This window comes from Pleurodeles waltl, chromosome 1_1 (genome assembly GCF_031143425.1).
Source record: "Pleurodeles waltl isolate 20211129_DDA chromosome 1_1, aPleWal1.hap1.20221129, whole genome shotgun sequence".
Lineage (NCBI taxonomy): Eukaryota > Metazoa > Chordata > Amphibia > Caudata > Salamandridae > Pleurodeles > Pleurodeles waltl.
Genome location: NC_090436.1, coordinates 614,963,068 through 614,980,949, shown reverse-complemented (window position 1 = coordinate 614,980,949; position 17,882 = coordinate 614,963,068). Strand labels below are relative to the sequence as shown.

General features: G+C 47.6%; 1 protein-coding gene across 1 annotated transcript in view; it reads right to left on the bottom strand.

Annotated features, from left to right (window-relative positions):
- The window catches only part of WDR36 (WD repeat domain 36), a 543,291-nt gene that overhangs the window by 281,518 nt on the left and 243,891 nt on the right, over positions 1 to 17,882 (bottom strand). The window lies entirely within an intron of this gene.

Here is a 17,882-nt window from a genome sequence, read left to right as displayed (position 1 = left end):
ATACTGAAGTTATTAACAAGTTAGCATGTTTGATGGTCAAGAACATTAATACTACATCCATCACCTTGACTGCGTTACTACTAGATGTACAAGGCACTAGAATATCTGCATTGCAAAACAGGGCAGTCATTGCCTACTTGCTATTGAAGCATGATCATGGCTCCACCTCTATTCAGTCACACAGTGACGCTTTTGCATGAATTGGTAAAGGGAGTAAAAGCATTTTGTGGTAAGCTTAGCTTCAGACGCCGTCAAATCGGTGGTGCAGGTATTTTTCCACAAAGCTTGTTTTCTACACTGAACGTGTTTTAGCTTCTTCTCACCAGCACTGGGTTGCACCGTGCAGGAACATAACATGGGGGATGTGGACAGTAGAAGTGATAAGACAGTCTCAGCTTGGGAATGTTTTTGTTACAGAAAAGAACTGCTCCTCTGTCTATGGAATGCGCATCAGGGCAGAGCCCGTTCCTTTGTGTGTTTTCAACGCAGACAGAGTACAGCCAGTGCTTGAATTTCATAACTTACACGAAGGGAGGGGGAAGTTGCCAAAACCTTCCTCTTAGGTTTGTTTAAGGTATATAAGGTGAGGAAGCTTGGAGCCGAGGCAGAAGGAGCTCATTTGGGGGGGGGGGGGGGGGGGGTCGTCGCATTGCCCAGAACAAAATCCCATCGGGGCAGGTTTTGCATTTTTATTCTTAAATACCTAGCTTGGGTGTGTGTGTGTGCGTGTGTGTGTGTGGGTGTGTGTGGGTGTGTGTGGGTGTGTGTGGGTGTGTGTGGGTGTGTGTGGGTGTGTGTGTGTATATATATATATTTACATTCTTTCACTTAATTATTCCTTCCTACACCCTTCTGCGGGAAAACAATCTAACAAAGGAGTCGATGCCCATGCGCACTATGACCGAGAGGAGGAGTCACGCGATCCTGTGACTCCAGAAAAAGACTTCTTTGAAGAAAAACAACTTGTAACACTCCGGGCCCAACACTAGGTGGCGGACCTAATGCATAGCATGTGTGTCTGCAGCTACACATGCCATCGAACATATATAGTCAATGCATACATATTCGTTGTTGATGCACTGTACTTTTTTATGTCTGACATTGTTTAACTGCTGTAAGTATTCTAGCATTTACACGTTTTACTGCATTCAAGTTAAATGCTCATGTTTATATTTTCGTGTGCTTTAATTTGAAATCTGGGAAGTGCCTTAATAAATTACTCCAACTAGGAGTGCTGCATTCCTTGGCATTGTTTTCCTCTTAGTTTGAAGCAAAGCAGAACACTAGAAGAAGATGCCTATGCCACTTCCAGTTAGACACCATTTGCGGTCTGCCAGTTGATGCCTTCTAAACTCCTCTGTCCTGGTGCTCAGCGACGCTGCCAAATGATTGGTCGCTAGGGAGATCCTGTGATGTGTAGCCATGCCTAAAGGCACAGTGCCTCCTGGCACAGATCCAAAACTCCACACCACCCTGCTTGTTGCAGGACTACCATTAAGTCCGGTTATCCGCCAGCACTTGAAGTCAGCACCCATTGATTGATGGGATGAAGGCCTTCACGGTCAACCGAACGGCACAAAATGCCAAAAGATTTTGAGAGTTTTTACTTCTCCCTCTTTTCTACTCCTCCCAGATGTCTGCCTCAGCCCAGAGTTGAGTGCCAGTACTGTGTGTTCTTGATCGGTTAAGAGGTAACTTCTTGCTACAAGACAGGTTTAAGTCCATCTGCCATCACTAATAGGCCCGTAAGTGGCAACACATACAAAGGATCAGAAAGATAAATTAGATTAGGGGTCTAAAAAGCCTCAGAGTCCCCAACCACAGAACCCAGAATTGATCCCGAAACATTGTGATAATCGTGACAATATTGTGACAATATGATGAATGTCTCAGACCCTCTGTGGGGTTGGGCTCTCTGTAACTTCGGCTCACTGATAGGAAATCGAATTCTGTTGCAATTGTTGTTTGTAGGTGTTCTGTGACTATCTGTGGCTACCCTGCCTTCAGCAGCCAGTCATCTAGGTACAGGAGTGCATGTATACTTAACCTCACCTGAGAAGATGGGCCACAATGACTGCCATTCATTTTCATAAACACCCAGGGCTGTGGGGCTGTACAGGTGCGGGAGCAGGCTAGAACAGCAATGTGAAAATGCTCCAACCATACTACAAACTGAAGCTAGCTTTTATGGTACTCTGGTACTGCAGGAAAGGCACATGAAAGTACTTGTCCTGTAGGTTCAAGGACACCGTCCAATACCATGGGCTCCATGGAGGAAAGGACCTGGGCCAGAGATAGCATCTTGAATGTGTAATTTTTTAGGAAGGCATTCAGAGGGCAAAGGCAGAGAAATCTGCTTGAGGCCTTCGTCTTTCTACGGTATAGAGGGGGTAACATCCCAGTCTTTTTTCTGGCTCTAGGGCACTGTTTGGGGGTCTTTTGTCCAAACCCCATTGAACTTCCTTAATATGATGACGAGAAAGAGGTGAAGGGAGTAACACCTCTGTAAAGAAATGGCTCCCTGTTGCAGTTACCCCCCACTTTTTGCCTGATACTGATGCTGACTTGACTGAGAAGTGTGCTGGGACCCTGCTAACCAAGCCCCAGCACCAGTGTTCTTTCACCTAAAATGTACCATTGTCTCCACAATTGGCACAACCCTGGCACCCAGGTAAGTCCCTTGTAACTGGTACCCCTGGTACCAAGGGCCCTGATGCCAGGGAAGGTCTCTAAGGCCTGCAGCATGTCTTATGCCACCCTGGGGACCCCTCACTCAGCACAGACACACTGCTTGCCAGCTTGTGTGTGCTGGTGGGGAGAAAATGACTAAGTCGACATGGCACTCCCCTCAGGGTGCCATGCCAACCTCACACTGCCTGTGGCATAGGTAAGTCACCCCTCTAGGAGGCCTTACAGCCCTAAGGCAGGGTGCACTATACCACAGGTGAGGGCAAAGGTGCATGAGCACTATGCCCCTACAGTGTCTCAGCAAAAACTTAGACATTGTAAGTGCAGGGTAGCCATAAGAGTATATGGTCTGGGAGTCTGTCAAAAACGAACTCCACAGCTCCATAATGGCTACACTGAATACTGGGAAGTTTAGTATCAAACTTCTCAGAATAATAAACCCACACTGATGCCAGTGTTGGATTTGTTAAAAAATGCGCACGGAGAGCATCTTAGAGATGCCCCCTGTATTTTACCCAATTGTTCAGTGCAGGACTGACTGGTCTGTGCCAGCCTGCTGCTGAGAGACGAGTTTCTGACCCCATGTGGTGAGGGCCTTTGTGCTCTCGGAGGACAGAAACAAAAGCCTGCTCTGGGTGGAGGTGCTTCACACCTCCCCCCTGCAGGAACTGTAACACCTAGCGGTGAGCTTCAAAGGCTCAAGCTTCGTGTTACAATGCCCCAGGGCACTCCAGCAAGTGGAGATGCCCGCCCCCTGGACACAGCCCCCACTTTTGGCGGCAAGTCCAGAGGAGATAATGAGAAAAACAAGGAGGAGTCACTGGCCAGTCAGGACAGCCCCTAAGGTGTCCTGAGCTGAGGTGACTGACTTTTAGAAATCCTTCATCTTGCAGATGGAGGATTCACCCAATAGGATTAGGGATGTGCCCACCTCCCCTCAGGGAGGAGGCACAAAGAGGGTGTACCCACCCTCAGGGCTAGTAGCCATTGGCTACTAACCCCCAGACCTAAACACGCCCTTAAATTTAGTATTTAAGGGCTCCCCAGAACCTAGGAAACTAGATTCCTGCAACTTACAGAAGAAGAGGACTGCTGAGCTGAAAACCCCTGCAGAAGAAGAAAGAAGACACCAACTGCTTTGGCCCCAGTCCTACCGGCCTGTCTCCTGCCTTCAGAAGAAAACTGCTCCAGCGACGCTTTCCCTGGGACCAGCGATCCTCAGAGGACTGCCCTGCTTCCAAGAGACCAAGAAACTCCCGAGAACAGCGGCCCTGTTCAACAAAGACTGCAACTTTGTATCCAGAGGAGCAGATTTAAAGACCCCTTGTAGGAAGTTGGCTCTGTATGCACTATTTCAAACTAAGGAATAGTATGCAGAGTCCAAGGGTTCCCCTTAGAGGTAAGATAGTGGTAAAAAGAGATAATACTAATGCTCTATTTTGTGGTAGTGTGGTCGAGCAGTAGGCTTATCAAAGGAGTAGTGTTGAGCATTTGTTGTACATACACACAGGCAATAAATGAGGAACACACACTCAGAGACAAATCCAGCCAATAGGTTTAGTTATAGAAAAATATATTTTCTTAGTTTATTTTAAGAACCACAGGTTCAAATTCTACATGTAATATCTCATTTGAAAGGTATTGCCGGTAAGTACTTCAGGAACTTTAAATCATTACACTAGCATGTATACTTTTTACATAAAACACAATAAGCTGTTTTAAAAGTGGACACTTAGTGCAATTTTCACAGTTCCTGGGGGAGGTAAGTGTAAAGAAATGGCTCCCTGTTGCAGTTACCCCCCACTTTTTGCCTGATACTGATGCTGACTTGACTGAGAAGTGTGCTGGGACCCTGCTAACCAGGCCCCAGCACCAGTGTTCTTTCACCTAAAATGTACTTTTGATTCCACAATTGGCACACCCTGGCGTCCAGGACAAAAACAAAGCCTGCTCTGGGTGGAGGTGCTTCACACCTCCCCCCTGCAGGAACTGTAACACCTAGCAGTGAGCTTCAAAGGCTCAAGCTTTGTGTTACAATGCCCCAGGGCACTCCAGAAGGTGGAGATGCCCGCCCCCTGGACACAGCCCCCACTTTTGGCGGCAAGTCCAGGAGAGATAATGAGAAAAACAAGGAGGAGTCACTGGCCAGTCAGGACAGCCCCTAAGGTGTCCTGAGCTGAAGTGACTCTAACTTTTAGAAATCCTCCATCTTGCAGATGGAGGATTCCCCCAATAGGGATAGGAATGTGACCCCCTCCCCTTGGGAGGAGGCACAAAGAGGGTGTACCCACCCTCAGGGCTAGTAGCCATTGGCTACTAACCCCCCAGACCTAAACACGCCCTTAAATTTAGTATTTAAGGGCTTCCCTGAACCTAAGAATTTAGATTCCTGAAACCTACAAGAAGAAGAAGACTGCTGAGCTGAAAAACCCCTGCAGAGGAAGAACAGAAGACACCAACTGCTTTGGCCCCAGTCCTACCGGCCTGTCTCCTGCCTTCCAAAGAACTCGGCTCCAGCGACGCTTTCCAAGGGACCAGCGACCTCTGAAGACTGCCCTGCTTCAAGAAAGACAAGAAACTCCCGAGGACAGCGGCACTGCTCCAAAAGAACTGCAACTTTGTTTCAAGGAGCAGATTTAAAGACCCCTGCAACTCCCCACAAGAAGCGTGAGACTTGCAACACTGCACCCGGCGACCCCGACTCGACTGGTGGAGAACCAACACCTCAGGGAGGACCCTCCGGCGACTCCGAGACCGTGAGTAACCAAAGTTGTCCCCCCTGAGCCCCCACAGCGACGCCTGCAGAGGGAATCCCGAGGCTCCCCCTGACCGCGACTGCCTGAACTCCATTTCCCGACGGCTGGAAAAGACCCTGCACCCGCAGCCCCCAGCACCGAAAGGAACGGAACTCCTGTGCAGGAGTGACCCCCAGGAGGCCCACTCCCTTGCCCAGGTGGTGGCTACCCCAAGGAGCCCCCCCCCTTGCCTGCCTGCAACGCTGAAGAGATCCCTTGATCTCTCATTGAGAACCATTGTAAACCCGACGCGTGTTTGCACACTGCACCCGGCCGCCCCCGCGCTGCTGAGGGTGTACTTTTTGTGCTGACTTGTGTCCCCCCCGGTGCCCTACAAAACCCCCCTGGTCTGCCCTCCGAAGACGCAACCCCAAAGTCACCACACCAGCAGCTCCGGGCCGGTCAGGTGCAGAGGTCAAAGAGGTGCCCAAAACGCATAGGCTTCAATGGAGAGAAGGGGGTGCCCCGGTTCCGGTCTGCCAGCAGGTAAGTACCCGCGTCTTCGGAGGGCAGACCAGGAGGGTTTTGTAGGGCACCGGGGGGGACACAGGTCAGCACAAAAAGTACACCCTCAGCAGCGCGGGGGCGGCCGGGTGCAGTGTGCAAACACGCGTCGGGTTTGTAATGGTTTTCAATGAGAGATCAAGGGATCTCTTCAGCGTTGCAGGCAGGCAAGGGGGGGGGCTCCTCGGGGTAGCCACCACCTGGGCAAGGGAGAGGGCCTCCTGGGGGTCACTCCTGCACAGGAGTTCCGTTTCTTTAGGTGCTGGGGGCTGCGGGTGCAGGGTCTTTTCCAGCCGTCGGGAAATGGAGTTCAGGCAGTCGCGGTCAGGGGGAGCCTCGGGATTCCCTCTGCAGGCGTCGTTGTGGGGGCTCAGGGGGGACAACTTTGGTTACTCACAGTCGTAGAGTCGCCGGAGGGTCCTCCCTGAAGCGTTGTTTCTCCACCAGTCGAGTCGGGGTCGCCGGGTGCAGTGTTGCAAGTCTCACGCTTCTTGCGGGGAGTTGCAGGGGTCTTTAAATCTGCTACTTGAAACAAAGTTGCAGTTCTTTTGGAGCAGGGCCGCTGTCCTCGGGAGTTTCTTGTCTTTCTCGAAGCAGGGCAGTCCTCAGAGGATTCAGAGGTCGCTGGTCCCTTGGAAAGCGTCGCTGGAGCAGGGTTCTTTGGAAGGCAGGAGACAGGCCGGTAGGACTGGGGCCAAAGCAGTTGGTGTCTTCTGGTCTTCCTCTGCAGGGGTTTTTCAGCTCGGCAGTCTTCTTCTTCTTGTAGTTTCAGGAATCTAAATTCTTAGGTTCAGGGGAGCCCTAAATACTAAATTTAAGGGCGTGTTTAGGTCTAGGGGGTTAGTAGCCAATGGCTACTAGCCCTGAGGGTGGGTACACCCTCTTTGTGCCTCCTCCCAAGGGGAGGGGGTCACATCCCTAATCCTATTGGGGAATCCTCCATCTGCAAGATGGAGGATTTCTAAAAGTTAGAGTCACTTCAGCTCAGGACACCTTAGGGGCTGTCCTGACTGGCCAGTGACTCCTCCTTGTTTTTCTCATTATTTTCTCCGACCTTGCCGCCAAAAGTGGGGGCCGTGGCCGGAGGGGGCGGGCAACTCCACTAGCTGGAGTGTCCTGCGGTGCTGGCACAAAGGGGTGAGCCTTTGAGGCTCACCGCCAGGTGTGGCAGCTCCTGCCTGGGGGAGGTGTTAGCATCTCTACCCAGTGCAGGATTTGTTACTGGCCTCAGAGTGACAAAGGCACTCCCCCCATGGGGCCAGCAACATGTCTCGGTTGTGGCAGGCTGCTGGAACTAGTCAGCCTACACAGATAGTCGGTTAAGGTTTCAGGGGGCACCTCTAAGGTGCCCTCTGGGGTGTATTTTACAATAAAATGTACACTGGCATCAGTGTGCATTTATTGTGCTGAGAAGTTTTATACCAAACTTCCCAGTTTTCAGTGTAGCCATTATGGTGCTGTGGAGTTCGTGTAAAACAGACTCCCAAACCATATACTCTTATGGCTACCCTGCACTTACAATGTCTAAGGTATTGCTTAGACACTGTAGGGGCACAGTGCTCATGCACTGGTGCCCTCACCTAGGGTATAGTGCACCCTGCCTTAGGGCTGTAAGGCCTACTAGAGGGGTGACTTATCTATACCTGCATAGGCAGTGAGAGGCTGGCAAGGCACCCTGAGGGGAGTGCCATGTCGACTTACTCGTTTTGTTCTCACAAGCACACACAAGCTGGCAAGCAGTGTGTCTGTGCTGAGTGAGGGGTCTCCAGGGTGGCACAAGACATGCTGCAGCCCTTAGAGACCTTCCCTGGCATCAGGGCCCTTGGTACCAGGAGTACCACTTACAAGGGACTTATCTGGATGCCAGGGTGTGCCAATTGTGGAATCAAAAGTACAGGTTAGGGAAAGAACACTGGTGCTGGGGCCTGGTTAGCAGGCCTCAGCACACTTTCAATTCAAAACATAGCATCAGCAAAGGCAAAAAGTCAGGGGGGTAACCATGCCAAGGAGGCATTTCCTTACACCCCTGCAATCCCCGCAAGAAGCGTGAGACTTGCAACACTGCACCCGGCGACCCCGACTCGACTGGTGGAGAACCAACACCTCAGGGAGGACCCTCCGGCGACTCCGAGACTGTGAGTAACCAAAGTTGTCCCCCCTGAGCCCCCACAGCGATGCCTGCAGAGGGAATCCCGAGGCTCCCCCTGACCGCGACTGCCTGACTCTAAAATCCCGACGGCTGGAAAAGACCCTGCACCCGCAGCCCCCAGCACCTGAAGGATCGGAACTTCAGTGCAGGAGTGACCCCCAGGAGGCCCTCTCCCTTGCCCAGGTGGTGGCTACCCCGAGGAGCCCCCCCCTTGCCTGCCTGCACCGCTGAAGAGACCCCTTGGTCTCTCATTGAAATCCATTGGAAACCCGACGCGTGTTTGCACACTGCACCCGGCCGCCCCAGTGCCGCTGAGGGTGTACTTTTTGTGTGAGCTTGTGTCCCCCCCCGGGGCCCTACAAAACCCCCCTGGTCTGCCCTCCGAAGACGCGGGTACTTACCTGCTGGCAGACTGGAACCGGGGCACCCCCTTCTCTCCATTGAAGCCTATGCGTTTTGGGCACCACTTTGAACTCTGCACCTGACCGGCCCTGAGCTGCTGGTGTGGTAACTTTGGGGTTGCTCTGAACCCCCAACGGTGGGCTACCTTGGACCCCAATTTGAACCCCGTAGGTGGGTTACTTACCTGCAAGAACTAACATTACTTTACCTCCCCCAGGAACTGTGAAAATTGCACTGTGTCCACTTTTAAAACAGCTAAATGTGTTTTATGTAAAAAGTATATATGCTATTGTGATTACTCAAAGTTCCTAAAGTACTTACCTGCAATACCTTTCAAATGAGATATTACATGTAGAATTTGAACCTGTGGTTCTTAAAATAAACTAAGAAAAGATATTTTTCTATACAAAAACCTATTGGCCTGGAATTGTTTCTGAGTGTGTGTTCCTCATTTATTGCCTGTGTGCATGTACAACAAATGCTTAACACTACTCCTTTGATAAGCCTACTGCTCGACCACACTACCACAAAATAGAGTGTAAAGAAATGGCTCCCTGTTGCAGTTACCCCCCACTTTTTGCCTGATACTGATGCTGACTTGACTGAGAAGTGTGCTGGGACCCTGCTAACCAGGCCCCAGCACCAGTGTTCTTTCACCTAAAATGTACTTTTGATTCCACAATTGGCACAACCCTGGCACCCAGGTAAGTCCCTTGTAACTGGTACCCCTGGTACTAAGGGCCCTGATGCAAGGGAAGGTCTCTAAGGGCTGCAGCATGTCTTATGCCACCCTAGGGACCACTCACTCAGCACAGACACTGCTTGCCAGCTTGTGTGTGCTGGTGGGGAGAAAATGACTAAGTCGACATGGCACTCCCCTCAGGGTGCCATGCCAACCTCACACTGCCTGTGGCATAGGTAAGTCACCCCTCTAGCAGGCCTTACAGCCCTAAGGCAGGGTGCACTATACCACAGGTGAGGGCATATGTGCATGAGCACTATGCCCCTACAGTGTCTAAGCAAAACCTTAGACATTGTAAGTGCAGGGTAGCCATAAGAGTATATGGTCTGGGAGTCTGTCAAAAACGAACTCCACAGCTCCATAATGGCTACACTGAATACTGGGAAGTTTAGTATCAAACTTCTCAGAATAATAAACCCACACTGATGCCAGTGTTGGATTTATAAAAAAATGCACACAGAGTGCATCTTAGAGATGCCCCCTGTATTTTACCCAATTGTTCAGTGCAGGACTGACTGGTCTGTGCCAGCCTGCTGCTGAGAGACGAGTTTCTGACCTCATGCGGTGAGAGCCTTTGTGCTCTCTGAGGACAGAAACAAAGCCTGCTCTGGGTGGAGGTGCTTCACACCTCCCCCCTGCAGGAACTGTAACACCTAGCGGTGAGCTTCAAAGGCTCAAGCTTCGTGTTACAATGCCCCAGGGCACTCCAGCAAGTGGAGATGCCCGCCCCCTGGACACAGCCCCCACTTTTGGCGGCAAGTCCAGGAGAGAGAATGAGAAAAACAAGGAGGAGTCACTGGCCAGTCAGGACAGCCCCTAAGGTGTCCTGAGCTGAGGTGACTTCGACTTTTAGAAATCCTCCGTCTTGCAGATGGAGGATTCCCCCAATAGGAATAGGGATGTGACCCCCTCCCCTCAGGGAGGAGGCACAAAGAGGGTGTAGCCACCCTAAAGGACAGTAGCCATTGGCTACTGCCCTCCCAGACCTAAACACGCCCTTAAATTTAGTATTTAAGGGCTCCCCTGAACCTAAGAATTTAGATTCCTGAAACTACAAGAAGAAGAAGACTGCTGAGCTGAAAAACCCCTGCAGAGGACGAACAGAAGACACCAACTGCTTTGGCCCCAGTCCTACCGGCCTGTCTCCTGCCTTCCAAAGAACCCTGCTCCAGCGACGCTTTCCAAGTGACCAGCGACCTCTGAATCCTCTGAGGACTGCCCTGCTTCAAGAACGACAAGAAACTCCCGAGGACAGCGGCACTGCTCCAAAAGAACTGCAACTTTGTTTCAAGGAGCAGATTTAAAGACCCCTGCAACTCCCCGCAAGAAGCGTGAGACTTGCAACACTGCACCCGGCGACCCCGACTCGACTGGTGGAGAACCAACACCTCAGGGAGGACCCTCTGGCGACTCCGAGACCGTGAGTAACCAAAGTTGTCCCCCCTGAACCCCTACAGCGACGCCTGCAGAGGGAATCCCGAGGCTCCCCCTGACCGCGACTGCCTGAACTCCATTTCCCTACGGCTGGAAAAGACCCTGCACCCGCAGCCCCCAGCACCTAAAGGAACGGAACTCCTGTGCAGGAGTGACCCCCAGGAGGCCCTCTCCCTTGTCCAGGTGGTGGCTACCCAGAGGAGCCCCCCCCTTTGCCTGCCTGCACAGCTGAAGAGATCCCTTGGTCTCTCATTGAAAACCCGACGCGTGTTTGCACACTGCACCCGGCCGCCCCCGCGCTGCTGAGGGTGTACTTTTTGTGCTGACTTGTGTCCCCCCCAGTGCCCTACAAAACCCCCCTGGTCTGCCCTCCGAAGACGCGGGTACTTACCTGCTGGCAGACCGGAACCGGGGCACCTCTTCTCTCCATTGAAGCCTATGTGTTTTGGGCACCTCTTTGACCTCTGCACCTGACCGGCCCTGAGCTGCTGGTGTGGTAACTTTGGGGTTGCTCTGAACCCCCAACGGTGGGCTACCTTGGACCCCAATCTCAACCCCGTAGGGGGTTTACTTACCTGCTAAAACTAACAATACTTTACCTCCCCCAGGAACTGTGAAAATTGCACTGTGTCCACTTTTAAAACAGCTATTTGTGTTTTATGTGAAAAGTATATATGCTACTGTAATTATTCAAAGTTTCTAAAGTACGTACCTGCAATACCTTTCAAATGAGATATTACATGTAGAATTTGAACCTGTGGTTCTTAAAATAAACTAAGAAAATATATTTTTCTATAACAAAACCTATTGGCTGGATTTGTCTGAGTGTGTGTTCCTCATTTATTGCCTGTGTGTATGTACAACAAATGCTTAACACTACTCCTTTGATAAGCCTACTGCTCGACCACACTACCACAAAATAGAGCATTGGAATTATCTCTTTTTGCCACTATCTTACCTCTAAGGGGAACCCTTGGACTCTGTGCATACTATTCCTTACTTTGAAATAGTGCATACAGAGCCAACTTCCTACATAGAGCATTAGTATTATCTCTTTTTGCCACTATCTTACCTCTAAGGGGAACCCTTGGACTGTGCATACTATTCCTTACTTTGAAATAGTGCATACAGAGCCAACTTCCTACAACCTCTAAATAAAATAAAATAAAGCACCCACTGAGTTGAGGTTATATTTGCTCAGCTGGGTAGGAAAATTTGAGGTCTGCCTCCTACCATAAAAGCATGTCTGTGGGAGAGGAAATCAAAGTGGCTTGATGGCTACTATAGCCGGTGAAGAGTAAGATGAAGAGTGTTGTGCTTGGTGGTGCACACAATCTCTGCTACCACCACATTCTCTGGGGCCGTGGATGCTATACATGCTGAGAGAGATGTCTTTGGTGGTTAGCTAGCCCTTAAGTATCATCTGAATTCTCTGTAGTGGTGGAACTGATGGGCCAATAAAAGTACGCCTAAAGAACAAGCTATAATGGGGCTATTTTTAAAAAACTCTAGATCTGAGCCAGCCATTTCACCAAAAAGCCTAGAGCCATCAAAAGGCATGTCCAAGGAGGATGGCAGCATGTCACTGGAAAAACCTGTGTTATGTATAAAGGTATGATGCCCGAACATGACATGGGTGCCCCAACCATGGCCTACGCAGACCGTTGTGGGCAAAATCAGCCCACGTGATACATTTTGCATGTCCTGAATTGTTTGAGCACTGCTGAATTTGCCCGGGACAGCTGGCAAGATATCTCTGGTCATGGATCAAGTGGCATGCATCTGTCCAGCAGACAGACAGCATTCAGGGACGTAAGCACCAAGCTGGTGGAAGAGAAAACGATTTTGCCAAAGGTGTCAAAACGCCTTTACTCTCTTTTTGGTGGTGCAGAAGGTAACAAATTAGGATTCACCTTACTTTTAGAAGCTTGGCCATTACCAATCGGAGGTTGGATGTTGAGGTAGAAAAATGTAGTCTCCTAGATACTGGGCAACTAATTAGGGGAGCCAAACATAGCTTAGTCCACTGTACGATCAGGTTGTCTTTTAAAGCCTCATTCAAAGATAACAAGTTTTCAGTCATCACAGGGTCAGATAGCAGGATCTCCTTCATTAGGTTGGCTATCGTTTCAATAATTGAAAGTTATGGACCTAGTGCATCTGCCGCTCAGAGCACAACAACCATGAAACAGGAACTTTTGTCAGTTGGGGCTCCTTTTGTAATTTGTTTCAGGGAAAGTGTCTTGGCTACAAGAATTATTTTTGATCCTGCTGTAGGCCAACCTTAGTATAATGAAGGGGGAGCAAATTGTCCCTTTTCTTATCACCGTCTCCATCTTGTGGATCATTTTTGAGCCCCATAGCGGAGTCTGAATCTGAGCCAATCCCGGCTTCCAGCATCTGGTATCATTGGCATTAAGGAAAAGGCAAGGGAGCCACCTAAAGTTTGAGGTTTTTCTTTAGTTATCTTATAGAGAGCCATGGGTCATCGTGGACTGACAACACTTCTGGTTCAAAAATAGGTGCTGGAAATGGATCCGGAGCAGGTGCCGCTGGAGTTGGAGGGGTTGAGTAGGCACTGGAGCAGCTAAGGCTACCAGCTTTCAGGCCCCAAGTGGAGGCATGGGCAGAGTCCGCCCAACAAGGTCAGTAAGCAACATGGAAGAGGTTGATGGCTCCAAAAATATCAAAGGCACTCCAGATGGAGCTGGCATTGCCTTAAACAATCTGCACCATTGTCTCCATCTATCTGTTGTGGAACGATAATGGCCTGGAAAACTTTAAGTGCACCAAGGCCAGCCTCAGGCTGGGCTCAAGTCACACAACACCTGTGGAGTCAAGCTGCTGGACTCATGGCTTGACCTGGTGTTTGCCTAACCTGAAAACTTGCTGCAAGCAATTGGTGCAGGAGTGGACCCACTACTTGGAAATTAAGTCGTTTGTTGGGTCATTGTAGCTGTAGGTCGTCGTTTCGAGTGTCATCTTTCCCGCTTTACATATTCTAAAACACAGTGTTTTGCTTCCTGCTCACTGATCGCCATCTGGTTCATCTGGGATCATTTGTTATATGACTTCAGGTCAACACTGGGAACCAGACAAAACTGGCAAACTTTATGTGAATAGGTGACCTATTTCTGCTTCCTGCAGTCACAACACGATTTAAAAGCATGTGGTCTTGGTAGAAGACAATTCTCTTTATTTTGATACTCTTTTTAATCAGATAGTTAAGATCCTTTACACTATTTCCAAAGTTAGCGTATTTATTAATGGTTCTTTCTCAATACATTTTGACTTGCACCCTGGGACAAAACTAGGTTGCCTCTTATTTTATGGCAAGAAATATTCCTACAAAGGCTGAAATGTAATCAAGCCTTTGCAGGTCATACATCGTAGAGTACAGAGGACACATTTTCAGTTTATGCAGCTTAGATTTTGTCTTATAGGTCTCATCTAGAATCATCCTTGACAGCATTTCTTAATAAGATTAAACCTATTCTGATGTGTCAGTATTTACCAATTAATACGTTCTATATGAAGATTCCACTTTTCAATTGAGTCCCAAAAAAATGAATGTTTTACAGAATACATTGGAAATAATATTAATATTGTGATGCTTTCTCTCAATATACAAATTACACTTTTGATAATTTCATTTAATCCTACAAAATATATATAGCAAATAGAATCAATATTATCAAAAGTGTTGTATAATGGTACACTGTATAACTGCTTTAATAGAACTTAAGCATCCCAAAACAAGGGTGGTGTCAGCTATACTGAGGTTTATCATCTTCATTTGCTATCCTCCTTGTTGTGTTGGCATAGAGAAAATCATATTTCCATCTTTTTATTTACATGTCTGTTTGGCCTTAACTTTAAAAATTGTGAAGTTCAAAGTTTACACACAGTTATCTAAAATATTGGCTATTCCGTGAAATAAATTGATTAGGGGTGTATTCCTCTGCACTGTGGAATAACAAATGAATAAAGAAAAATGATGTTTCCTGGAAAAATATAAAAGATAAGGGAATCTTGTAACACAATCACTACCTAAAGGTCTTATGGTTTCATTACAAGTATTACAGAATAAATTGTAACTGAGAATTGCTATAAAGATTTAGTTGTCAGAACAGCTTTAGGAGTTTTGCTATTGTTAATTTATGCAACACAAAAGGATGACGGACAGAGTGCTGAAACTTTTGAAACACTCACCCCCAGTCACAGATCTGAGTTTAATACATCGTTCTTTTGCTTACCATGCCACCTTAGTTTGGACTCAGTCATATGCAAATCAGTCTTGACCTTGTTCCCCATGGGAACAGTCCAGTCTGAACTGTCAGGCCAGGTCCTCCCAGGACCGGAAACAAGAACCTGGGACAGGTTTCAGGGTACAACCCTTCACCAGCCAGGCTAGACTGAATCCAGTGGCACAGTGAGCACGAGACCCACATCTGGGCATACCCTTCACACTTAGGGCAACTTTAGCAACACAAAAGGATGATGGGCGGAGTGCTGAAACGTTTCAAACACTAACCCCCAGTCACAGGTCTGGGTTTAATCCATCGTTCTTTTGCTCACCATGCCACTCTGGTTTGGAACCAGCTATATGCAAATCAGTCTTTACCCAGTTACCATGGGAACAAGTTCAGTCCGTACTGCCAGGCCACGTCCTCTCTGGACTGGAGACAAGAACCCTGCGACCACTTTCATGGTATTACCCTTCATCAGCCAGCTAACTTGAATCTGGTGGCACAGTGAGCACGGGACCCATGTCTGGGCAGTGAATTTAATATAGTGGAGTTAGACCTGTCAGCCTACGGGTGGTCTACTCCCAAGCTTTTAGCCTTCACCCCTCCTATTTTTTCTGAATCTGTTGTTGGTGGCATTAGGACTCTGCACACTTTACAACAGCTAACCAGTGATAAAGTGCTTGCACTCACTTCCTAAAACTTGGTATAATTGGCTTACACATGATTGGCATACTTAATTTACTTTCAAGTCCATAGCAAAGTGGTATACCATATACCCTTAGCTAGTAAATTAAATGCTACTAGTGGACATGCAGCACTTTTTATGCCACCCACTTAATTAACCCCTCAAACAAGTCTCAAGTCTGCCATTTAAACTTGTTAGAAGTCTTAAACTGCCAATTTGAAATGGTGAGAATCCTCTTTGCCAAGTCTGAAACTCACTTTTCATTACATATCTCCCCCGGGCCCCAGATAGCCCCTACACAGTACACAGGGTAGTGTGCATTGTAAATAAAAGTTGGACATGCACTTTTAAGTTTTACACATCCTGGTAGGGAAAAACTCCCAAATTCATTTTTCACTACTGCAAGGCCCATCTCTTCAATAGGATTATATTGGGTTACCCTATTACATTCAATAAGTGCCAACTATTGATTGGGAGCAGGTGGAAAGTCATTTTTAGAAGTCTGAGAAATTGTAATCTGAAGTCCTCTTTAAATGTAAAGTCACATTTTAACTCACAATTATTTAAATGCCACTTTTAGAGAGTTGCAAAAAGAACAGTTGATGGACGGAATGCAGAATAAATCAAACATTCACCCTCAGTCACAGATCTGGGTTTAATCCATCAGTTTTTTTGCTCACCATGCCATTCCAGTTTGGACCCAGTCATATGAAAATGAGTCTTGAACCTGTTCCCTATGGGAACAGTCCAGCCTGAACTGCCAGACCAGGCCCTCCCTGTACCGAAAACAAGCACCCTGGGACCGGTTTCAGGTTATCATCCCTCTTCAGCCAGGCTATTGTGAATCTGGTGGCATAATGAGCACAGGACCCACGCCTGGTGAAAAAATGCAAAGAGAACAGTTGATGGATTAAACCCAGATCTTTGCGACAAGCTGTTCAAGGTGCCCACCAATCAGCTGACTTTGCAGCAGCTCCTGTTACATTCTTCTCTACAGCAGCAAATCCTGTACAGGGGCTTCTTGCAGAAGGGGTACCCTGTCTTGTGGAGCCCTTGTCTGCTACAGCCTGCAGCATCGTCCCACTAGAGATCTTTTACTTCTAAAAAAAGAGACTAGTCTGAGCAAAAGATTTAGGCCAGCGGCTCTCCTATTCAGACACCATCACCTGCCTTACCCCATTGAACTTTACGTCCTCAGACATTTTTCCACAAAATTTATTTTAAATCCGAAGGTAAGCAGAGACCAGGCTCAATCCACTTCTTGTATTCAACCAGAGGTCGGTCGTAACTTCGAACTTTGCCCTGGTTTCAGACAACTGGATGTCCATAGGTGGCGCTCTGATCTTTCAGGCGCAAGATTTCACTTTAAACTTTAAAAATTCATAACTCCAGTTCTACTGATTGGATTTTTATTGATTCTGTGTCAAATAATTTATTGAAATGTACTTTATAAATTGGTGTTGATTATTCTTGTGTTGTATTTTTACTTTATTACTGTTTGTGTGTAGCATAAATGCTTTACACACTGCCTCTAAATTAAGCCTTTGTGCAAAGCTAATAGAGGGTTAAGCATAGGTTAATTTAGTGACTTTAGTGGTTGACCCTTGCAGAGATTGTGGCTGTTGCTTGAGCAGGGTTTCACACCCCTCAACCAACAAACCAATTTCTCACAACCTGTTTACATACATTATATTACTATTAATTCTCCTAAGATTGCAAGATTGATTCTTTTAACTTTTGGCACAATGTTTTAACATATACCAGACTTTATTTCCTTCTACTTACCCCTTTTTTTCCATTTTCTCTCCATTAGTATTTTCAGCATCTTCCTCTAAAGCTGAGTGTATTCTTGTTATGTGTGTTTATTTAACAGAACATTTTATAATCAAATATTCTCGGTTTTTCTTAATACGTATAATAGTGTTTATACAAAGACCTAGTTGCGTTTGATATACCCTACTAAATTTCTGAATTGTGCATGTTAGTGTTTCTAAATTATATTTTTTTATTATGGTCACCTATATATCTCTTGATGTACTGATAGAATTCTAATAAAATACTAGTAACCAAAAATTAAAACCCACAAAAAGACAGCTAGGAGCAAACTATATATGTAGATCCAACAAACGCAATAGATTAGCTTACAATTACTGGTTCAGAAGGGTCATTACTACCCATGCAAAACCTTCCCTCTAGGTTAAAGGCCCTTTTGCAAACTAACAAGTGGGAAAAT